General features: G+C 40.1%; 1 long non-coding RNA gene across 1 annotated transcript; it reads left to right on the top strand.

The window, feature by feature from the left end:
- The first annotated feature begins 937 nt into the window (after positions 1–937).
- Positions 938–2,038, top strand: LOC144990159 (uncharacterized). Its single transcript, XR_013654137.1, has 3 exons — positions 938–1,066; positions 1,210–1,318; positions 1,904–2,038. It is a non-coding gene; the product is annotated as an uncharacterized LOC144990159 (long non-coding RNA).
- The last annotated feature ends 7,065 nt before the right edge of the window (positions 2,039–9,103 follow it).

Genomic DNA, 9,103 nt, shown 5'->3' with positions numbered 1-9,103 from the left:
TTGTTGTTGCTGCTGAACGGGAACAAGGTAATGACTTCGGATCATTCATTCTGCAAAGCGTAAAGTTCAAAACGACGGGTGCATTAATCATGCCGCAGCTGCAGCTCGTGCATTCATCTGTGAGCATCCTGATGCAGGGCCGGACAAGGCCTCCTGCTTCTGCATGAAACTTTCACTTTCTGTCTCCTACGCAGTGACATTTTTTACATCCAAATGATTTTCTTTCATGCCCTGAGGCAGACCGGCAACCTTTCCAGAAGGCACTCCCCTTTGCCCAACAGTAGCCGGTATGGGCTACGGCAACCCTGTAACCTCCGAAGGGATACAACGGGTTAAAAAAATGGATGGATGGATGGATCTTAACTCCAGATCCAGGTGTTTACTTTAGCCCTTGTGCTGTCTTGCGGGGTCCAGAGGACCCCACTCCCAACGTTAACGTTGGGAGACAGTGCGCTGCACCTTTTTTCTTCAATGATTTGTGATCTTAACTGGTGTCCATGGATTACATGAAATCTTTCCACCTTTATCCACCTTTGTCATGGTAGGGAGAACACGTCAATGTAAGGGTGGGGTCATTTTGACCCCACAAGACAGCACAAGGGTTAGAGAAAAGTGGATTCTTTCACAGCATGTGGAAATGGTGGTTGGCCAGTAGGGGTCAGTGTTTACACATGAAAGACTCTCGTGCGTTTTTATTCAAATTGATAACAAACCTCACACAGGCTGCAGTTATGATTTTTCTTCCATCATAGCAACGCTCCTCCATCAGCCTCAGAAATGCAACAGCGTGCTTTTGAGCAGAGGAAGACTGCGAGTTTAACACCTTCAGCGCCGGCGGAACAACACCTACACTCTTCTCCTTGGAGGTTATTTATACAGCCTGTTAAGTCCTGCTCGCTGACAGCAGCGCGAGCCTCTAACTCTGGAGCCGCTGCAGCTCAGATAATTGCCTCTCACAGGGACACTTCAGTGTGTGGAGAGCAGGATGAGGATTAGAGAAGCTGCTCCGCCTCCAGAGACATTTAACCACATCTAAATGTCATAACATTGCATCCACACTCTCCAGGTACGGAATGAAAGTTGTTTCAAACACTGCCGATACACGAATCTATCACAGATTTATTGGAGTGGGTTTGAAATGTCACTGCATTTTCTTTTTCCAAAAGAAAAAGGTTGTTCTCTTTTTTGTTGTTGTTTTTTCGTCCTCAGGCTGTAAACTTCCTGACCCTCTTTGCTGCAGCGGCTCATCCGTGCATCGACTCCCTCTGTGAAGGAAAATCGATGAGCATGGGTCGAGAGAGCCGCTGAAGAAAGCAGGGTTTGTAACACTGTTGAAGCGTCAGGGCAGGATTTACAGTGGATGTTCTCAGCTGAGAGGAGTGAATTTCTCAGTCGAGGCAGTCTGACTTCAACTCCATTTTTCACACTATACCTCACAGTGTACAGGGATTCATTCTGATTGTGTTTATGGATGTCAAAGGGATTTCAAGAGGTGCACAGCGCTCTGTCGAAATGTTTTTGTAGGTGTTATTGTGAATTCGCCAACACAGCTAAGGTGTAGCTGAGTTTGGACGATGTTATTTTTACACTTGCAAACAAGGTTGGGAGATCCGGGTATTGTGAATATGCTAATGCTAACGCTTCTAACATGGCTAACATGTAGCGTGTTTCAAACAAGTTTTAGAGTTGCTGACAGTTAAGGAAGTCTGACATACAGACTTAATTCTGAATCTTTTGTCTCACTTAATGAGCCTCATAGTTCAGTGAACCTCAAACTGTTCGTTGAAGGTGCGCCTTATAATCAAGTGCGCCCAATAGTGGAGGGAATATATGACACAAATCTCAAGATCATCTCAACGTACTGGGATGAAATCGTCTCCTCTTTCTCCATCTCGCCTCCCAGCACCTTCGGCTCTGGTCGCCAGCATGCAGCAGGATCTCTGGCTCCACGCCAAACGGCGTTCGTGCCGAACTCAGGCTCCTTATCAGGTGTCAGATGTGGGTTTGGTGTGGCTGCAGTCCTTGTCTGTTTCCCGAATCACGTGTACTTCTCCTTCGAGGACCAAGACACATCAGTCAAAAAAGCAAAAAGGTAATGCAGTGCATCTCTCGTTGAAAGGCATGCAAATACCGCACGCTGCAGGGACAATCTTGCCGCCAAAACCAGCACTTTCTCGCCAGCATGCCAACCGAGATCCAAACGTGCACGCCACTCCCACACGCGCAAGCAAGACAGGATTCAACAAATGGATTCAAACACTCTTTAATTCTCTCTCTTCACTCTTTGATTATAAATGCTTATTCAGAATCAGAGTAAAAGCTCCATAGCAACCATAACATGTTTGTCATGTTCAGGCCTGTCAAACATGAGAGGATTCATGCAATTTACTTTATTAACCGTCACATCTGCCTCAAATACGGCTTTGACATCATAACTACAAAGAACTCCGGTTTGACTCTGCTGTTCTTCCTCCTCTGGATATCCAACAGATTAACCATCAGTAAGTCATAGATGACTTCTACCACCATGAAACCTTAACCTTGGTGGAGATGCCATGAGAACACTAGCGGCACAAATTCTTTCCCAAACTTATTAATAACATATTTTGGCTTTAGGCTCACAGAAATGACCACTTTATTTACAGGCTTTTAGCTAAGAAGCTTGGATCAGACACACAACTTAATTAACAATTACATAGAAAGCTCTGTAATTCAAAGTTTTAAGAGCGTTAGGAACCTTATAGTGTGAAATCCTGGAGCTTTCAGTTTGTTTTTCCTTCAAAGATTACAGGTTTAGTCTGCAGGAGGACACTGGACGTTATTTAAAGTAACCTCATTTATGGAGACCACTAAATTAGTTATAAGAATTTTTTTTTTTACTTGTCCTGTCCAGCAGCTGTAGAAAACAGAAAGAGCCAAGGGCCTCTTGTGTTGGACACATGCTACTGTTACAATCAAGAGTTATGTTGCTTTGAACACACGAGGAGTATATTTGTATAAACCTCCTTTTAAAACTATATTTAAATTTGAATGATTTGAAATTGTATGAATCATAAAAAGGATATTTTTTCTTTTTAAGCCCCTTTTTTGTATTTCCTAAAAAAACTTGGTTGTCTATGTTTTACGACGAAAAAATCATTTGAATAACTTGTAACTTGTAAAAATAGAAACTATTATATTGTGATAAGATGAATTACATTTATATATTTTACTTGTAAGCATGTCAACATTTCGTAAACTTACCTCTTGTTAATAAAGTTGCCAAGCCGTCTTCCAAAAGGGGCGGAGTCACAGATTTTGTTGTTAGACAAGCATGGTATCAGAGTTGTTCACTGATTTTTTTTTATAGCTTTGGTGGAGATTTGAGAATCAGACTGGACGGAAAGGGTTATTATGCAAAAGTTTTGGATCCAGTGGAAGAAAATTTGAAAAACTATTTGAACATCCGGCTAAAAAAAACAAAAACAAAATCCAGGTTCTCTGTGAGTGAATGACCAAATGGAGGAGGACCCAATATGCAGGAGACCAGGCTTGGTGATACGAAATAAAACATTGAATAAACACTAAACATGACAAAACAAGGTGACAAAGTATAAAAGAGTAGATGACCTAACAAGTATGAACAGAAACCAAGACACCTAAATAGGCTGAGGGCAATTAACTGAACTGAAGACAGCTGTGGATCACGAACCTGAAACTGGTGTGTCTGACAAAAAGCAAAACCAAACACTTGACCAAGAACAACAAAACCAACCCAAACCACAGAATCCTCACTGTGAAAAGTTGCAGAGTCCCTTCCTGATTATTTTAAATGCCAATTACAACTTTAACCCTTGTGCTATCTCAGATGACCCCACCCTTACATTGACGTGTTCTCCCTACCATGACAAAGGTGGATAAAGGTGGAAAGATTTCATGTAATCCATGGAGACCAGTGAAGAAAAAAGGTTCAGCGCACTGTCTAGTGGGGTCCAGATGACCCAACTCCCAATGGTAAAGTGCCTAGGATAACACAAGGGTTACATGAATAAAATTTGCTTCATCTGCGTCATCTGCATATTGTCTTTAAAGAATAGAATGTTAAATTTGTTCCTGTTATTTTTATTATTAGCTGTTTAAATTATTTTTGTATTTTTCAGTAATTCCCACAATCATCTTTGGAAATATTTTAGTAGACAAAACATAATTTAAGTAGTAAGCAGCTACCAAACACAACTGAACACCAAAAACAGAATTTACGTCACCTTATTTTTGCTAAGACTGATTCCATATCTGTTTTCCTTGATTTTAGTCTAAGCATGCCGCTAATTAAACCTGAAATGTCTCCTTTTAGAGTTTGGAAAGTCCCCCAGTGGAGTGTGGGAACAGAACACATCAAAGCTCTTGCCATAATTGAATGAACTGTTCGGATGTAACTTAGTCTCGTCAGCATTATTGCCAATTAGCTGCTGATAGTGGCAGTAATTTGTGACCAGAGAGACAAACACCAAAATCTGGAAGCAATTGGGGAAATCGATGTGTATTGATATATTTCTGCACGGAATAAACAAAAAAAAGGAATTTAAGATTGACTCACATTTGGAAATTAGGACTGTTTTTCTGCATTTTGATAGAAAAACGAAATCTTTTAAAACACTGACATGAAGTAAATTAAGGGAACACACTGATGGATCATAAAATACCCTGTTTTTTCAAAAGAAGTTAAAGTCCCAGTAAATTGCAATTTGTTCTCTGCATTTGACCCGTCCCCTGGGGGACACACCCACGCTCGGGAACATATGACAGTTTAACCCCCCAGTGCAACTCATCTTAATGCTGAGTGTCAAGCAGGGAGGCACTGGGTCCCATTTTTAGAGTATGACTTGGCCTGGAGACATACTTACAACCTTCCAGTCACAGGGTGGACACTCTACCACAAGGCCACTGAGCTTGTAAACGTTAACGCCTGAACAGGGAGTTGAACCCTTGACTCTCAGATTAAAAGTCTAATGCTTTATCGACTTACAGCCCTGTGAGGGTTTTAATAGAGATAAATAGCAGTAGAGTCACATAGATTATTGTGTTGTCTGCATTAAGATCTATTTAGTTTTATTCCTTATTGTCAGGTCATGAAGGAAAAACACGTTGGATTTTTGAAAATAAAAATTAATTTGTATCTCAAAATTGAGAACAAGTGTGTCAGTTTACCCACAAACAAACTGAGGTTGTCTTGCTGAAACCTTAAGACTTTACCCTAAATGACCATAGATTTATTTGCTGTCTCTATTGAAACCTATTTCGTTTAATTCCTAATTCTCAGGTCATGTAAAAAGCACATGTAAAAAAGCAGGAAGCCAAGGCTAGAGCCTTGGGGAATACCAAAATTGATTTATGTTTGATAAAACTCTTTTGTCTATTGAATCCGTATGCTAAAACAAAATTAAATAAAGTCCGGTTGACAAATAGTTTCATAAAATTTACCAGGCTAAAAAAGTCTAGAAAGAGACAGCTTTTTTCTTAGTCTTATTCCAACAACTTTATATGTAAAAATAAATTCAAATAAATAAAATAAAATACAGGAGGAGAGAGTTGAAGTTATTCAGTTATACCTTCTGATCCACCAGGTAGAGTCAAATATTTATAAAATTATGTGTTTGTCTAACTCCAGTTGTTGGAACTACTTTTTATTTCTTAAGTGTTGCTTGAAATCAGATTGATAAACATCAAAAAGCTCTTGGTTTAAGGATTTTTCAATTTTTTGGGTGGTCCAAATCATTTCTTAAAAATATGGAAAAAAAGCAACTAGTTATGACACAGCAGTGAATCCCAAATGAATGCATAAGTGAAAGCAAAACGAGCCACATCTGTTGGAAAATTCGCTTGAACTTTGAGGCGTAACTTGTCATTACATGTTAATAACTATGAGAGGTATAATAGGTTGCTCCACCAGGGATCTGATGGAATTCTGCACCTGCCAATCAAAATGTTTTTTTTTTCAAGATAACATCTGGTTTGAAATTATGAGGAAACCAGAAGTCACACACCCGTGTAAATCCCTCCCTGAGTGCTTCACAATGTGTCCATGCAGGCTGGAAATCTTCATCATCACTCAGAGATCGCTCCCTACCTTTGATGTCTCCCCTCTGGTGACTATTTATACAGCCTCCACTTGTTGTTGCTACTGTGTAGAGCTCCGCTGTACACAAGCATATAAACACAGGCTGAGCTCACAACGCTGCCATCCTTATCGACAGGAACCCAAAGTTCCTCTGATGGAAATGTCTTTGTTCCCCCTTGGCTGCCACACAATGAGCGCGAGACTCTCTGGAGTCTGCTGAAGGCGCTGCGAGCAGAGACCTTCGCTCATTCCACACATAGCTCAACGAAGGCGCTGACCTTTGCGCGGGGGGCTATTAAAATTGTTCTCCATCCATGTGTACAGTCACCTTGGCACACAGGAACACGTTACTGAGTGGGAGCTGGAAAACAAACGTAGATAACGTCTGTTTATGTTTTAGAGCCTTTGGTCTCTCGAGCTTTTAATGTTCTGCTGCAACTGACCAACTTCTGTGTCTCCAAGGATACATTATTAGAAAACTCAAATACTTTTCAAAGACATGCTTCCTGACAGTCCTTCATTGGATCCTCTTGTGTGGATAGTAAAGCTCCAGGAAGATGTCATCAAAAAACAAAAAGAACAGAAATCCAATCCCAACTGATTGCTTAGTTGGACAGAACAACAACCAAAGGTGATGAAGTCTTTGGTCTCCAGTTAGAATATGATAGAAGCAGAATGCTGTGATGCTCCATTGTGTGAAGACTTCTGCTGATTAATGCCCATACAACTTCTGTAAGATGTGCGAGAACTTGTAATCCAGAACTGATTCAGAAGGAAGGAGCACCCTCATACTTGTAGTCAGGAAGTAGATGATCAGTGAGGAATATCTCCAAGTAGGGGACAAACAATGGTCAGGAACTCCAAGTGGCAACCGGAAGGCAAGATGGTCAGGACCTGAGTTTTACTCCTTTTAAGCACTATTTCCAGTGGGTAAAGTTAGCTTTATCCGACTGAATTGTTGAATTTTTAAGTATCCATTTGCATTTCTTTTTCTCAGTCGGATCTTGTTTTGGACATTTCTGCCCCCAAACCAGCGTATTGTAATTTTGGGACATTTTCAGATAGTTAAGCTCCCACATGTGTGAAGGGAAACCAAACTGACAAAGTGAACATTTTCTAAATTCCCCACTTATTTAAAGCGAGTCCCCCGACCCATCCTGGTGTGAAACCACCCTTACATTAGTCAAGTCTGGAGGAGATGAAGGTGTGGATAAGCTTCTTCAGTTCTAATCTAGACTAAACATCTCCAAAATGTTTGATTAGCACTGATCCAACTTTTCCTGTGCCAATGTAAATATTTTGGTGTTGTGTTTCTGCTGATACTGATCCGGTCCCGTGGCTTTGTGAAAGAGCGCATCAGCATCAGCAAATAGTCGAACCTTTCCTTCCAGTTTTTGTTCAGCTTCATGCTGTCGAGTTTATGTTTCTGCCGTTGCAGAGGAATCTTGTAAAGTCTAAAAGAAAAAAATTTGAATGTGTTTTTTTTAGTCACCTCCGAGTCCAACATTTATCACGTGTGGTCCTTCTTTTTGTTGAATGTTTAAGGAATTTATTTTACTCCAAAATGTAACCTCTGTCTTGTCTTTATTTACTTAGGTAAATTTGTTTTTTTCCTACCACTTCCTGATCTAACCTACCTACCTACGGGTTTCCTATATTATTGTCTGAAATGGAAAATTAATTTATGAATTTAGTGATATGTTAATACCAAACTTGACTGAACTGGTTGATTGGTTTTGCATAAATCAGCTCAAATGGAAAAGCTACTAAATGCTTGAAAACGGTACACACACATCGTCCACACAAGTCAGTTTTTAGCTTCATGTGGAATCTTCCCATCATGTTTTTCGTCTATATTAAGAAAACCAAATTCAGATGGATTCAATGTGCCCTAAAAATTAGCCTTGTTGAAATTTTCCTTGTTCTGACTCACCTCTGATCGAAAATCCATCAACATTTCAAGAATTTGCCTCCAACAAGTCAAACCCTGAGTACGTAGAGCCCTAAGGGACCATTCAGTGAAACATCAGAGTGAATCAGGCTGTCGTCTGCATATCTGTGGGTAGCTGCATTGTTTTCTAGCATAAGTCTTGCAATCATCATCTAGTACACTGAGAACAGATCAAGAGTCAGCCCTTTGGAGGACGACACATTCATTGGCGGTCAGTGACGTAGGAAGAGGTTTGTGGCTGGTGAAGCTCTGACTCTTTTCAAACATTCCAGCACAACATATTCACCAACTACTGTTTGTGCTTCATATCTCATCTCTACATTATTTCCATCACATAGCAAGTACGTTTGGGCCTTGCAAGAATGCCAATGTCTAGTGGATCAGTATGACTCCCAAAAAACACGAAAGCAAAAACTCTGGATGATGCCTTTAGGAAAAAGTAGTCTATTTAGTGCACTTAGTGTATGATAAAAGTGAGACACAAAAACAAGACCAAAAAAACTCAATTACGTGGTTGTAAAAGTTCTTCTAAAAGTTCAAATAAAAATGTCTATCCTAAAAAACATTTTACTGAACCATGACATTATTAGCATATATACTAATAATGTATATATATATATGAGTAAAATCAAAGTACGCAATCAGCACAGTTTACATGGGGCTGTTTAATCCGCTGTGAGGCGGAACTCGGTGCTGCCTCACAGCGCAGCCTACGCTGTTTTTGAACGGGAAATGCTCAAAATATGGCGATTTTGTGTATAAAAACAATCAAACTCATTTAAATCATATATCATTGGACCGCAAGTGATGGTGCTCATAGACACAGTCATCGCATTCATTTTCATATCAGAACAGATTTTTACCTGATGAAAGACCAACAAAAGTCTACATGAGCCAAAGTGGGTCACTGATCCAGTTTACTGTCTAGTTGAACTGTTTTGTCCCACGTTATCAGCTCTGGGATTAGCACATCAAGTTATCTATCCACTACACCACAGGAATCAATCTCCAGAGGAAAAATGTTCTTTATGTTTGTCAACCAACCTGCAATTAAA

Source organism: Oryzias latipes, chromosome 24, assembly GCF_053564925.1.
Source record: "Oryzias latipes strain Hd-rR chromosome 24, Olatipes_Hd-rR_3.1".
NCBI lineage: Eukaryota > Metazoa > Chordata > Actinopteri > Beloniformes > Adrianichthyidae > Oryzias > Oryzias latipes.
This window is presented reverse-complemented; position numbering and strand designations above follow the sequence as displayed.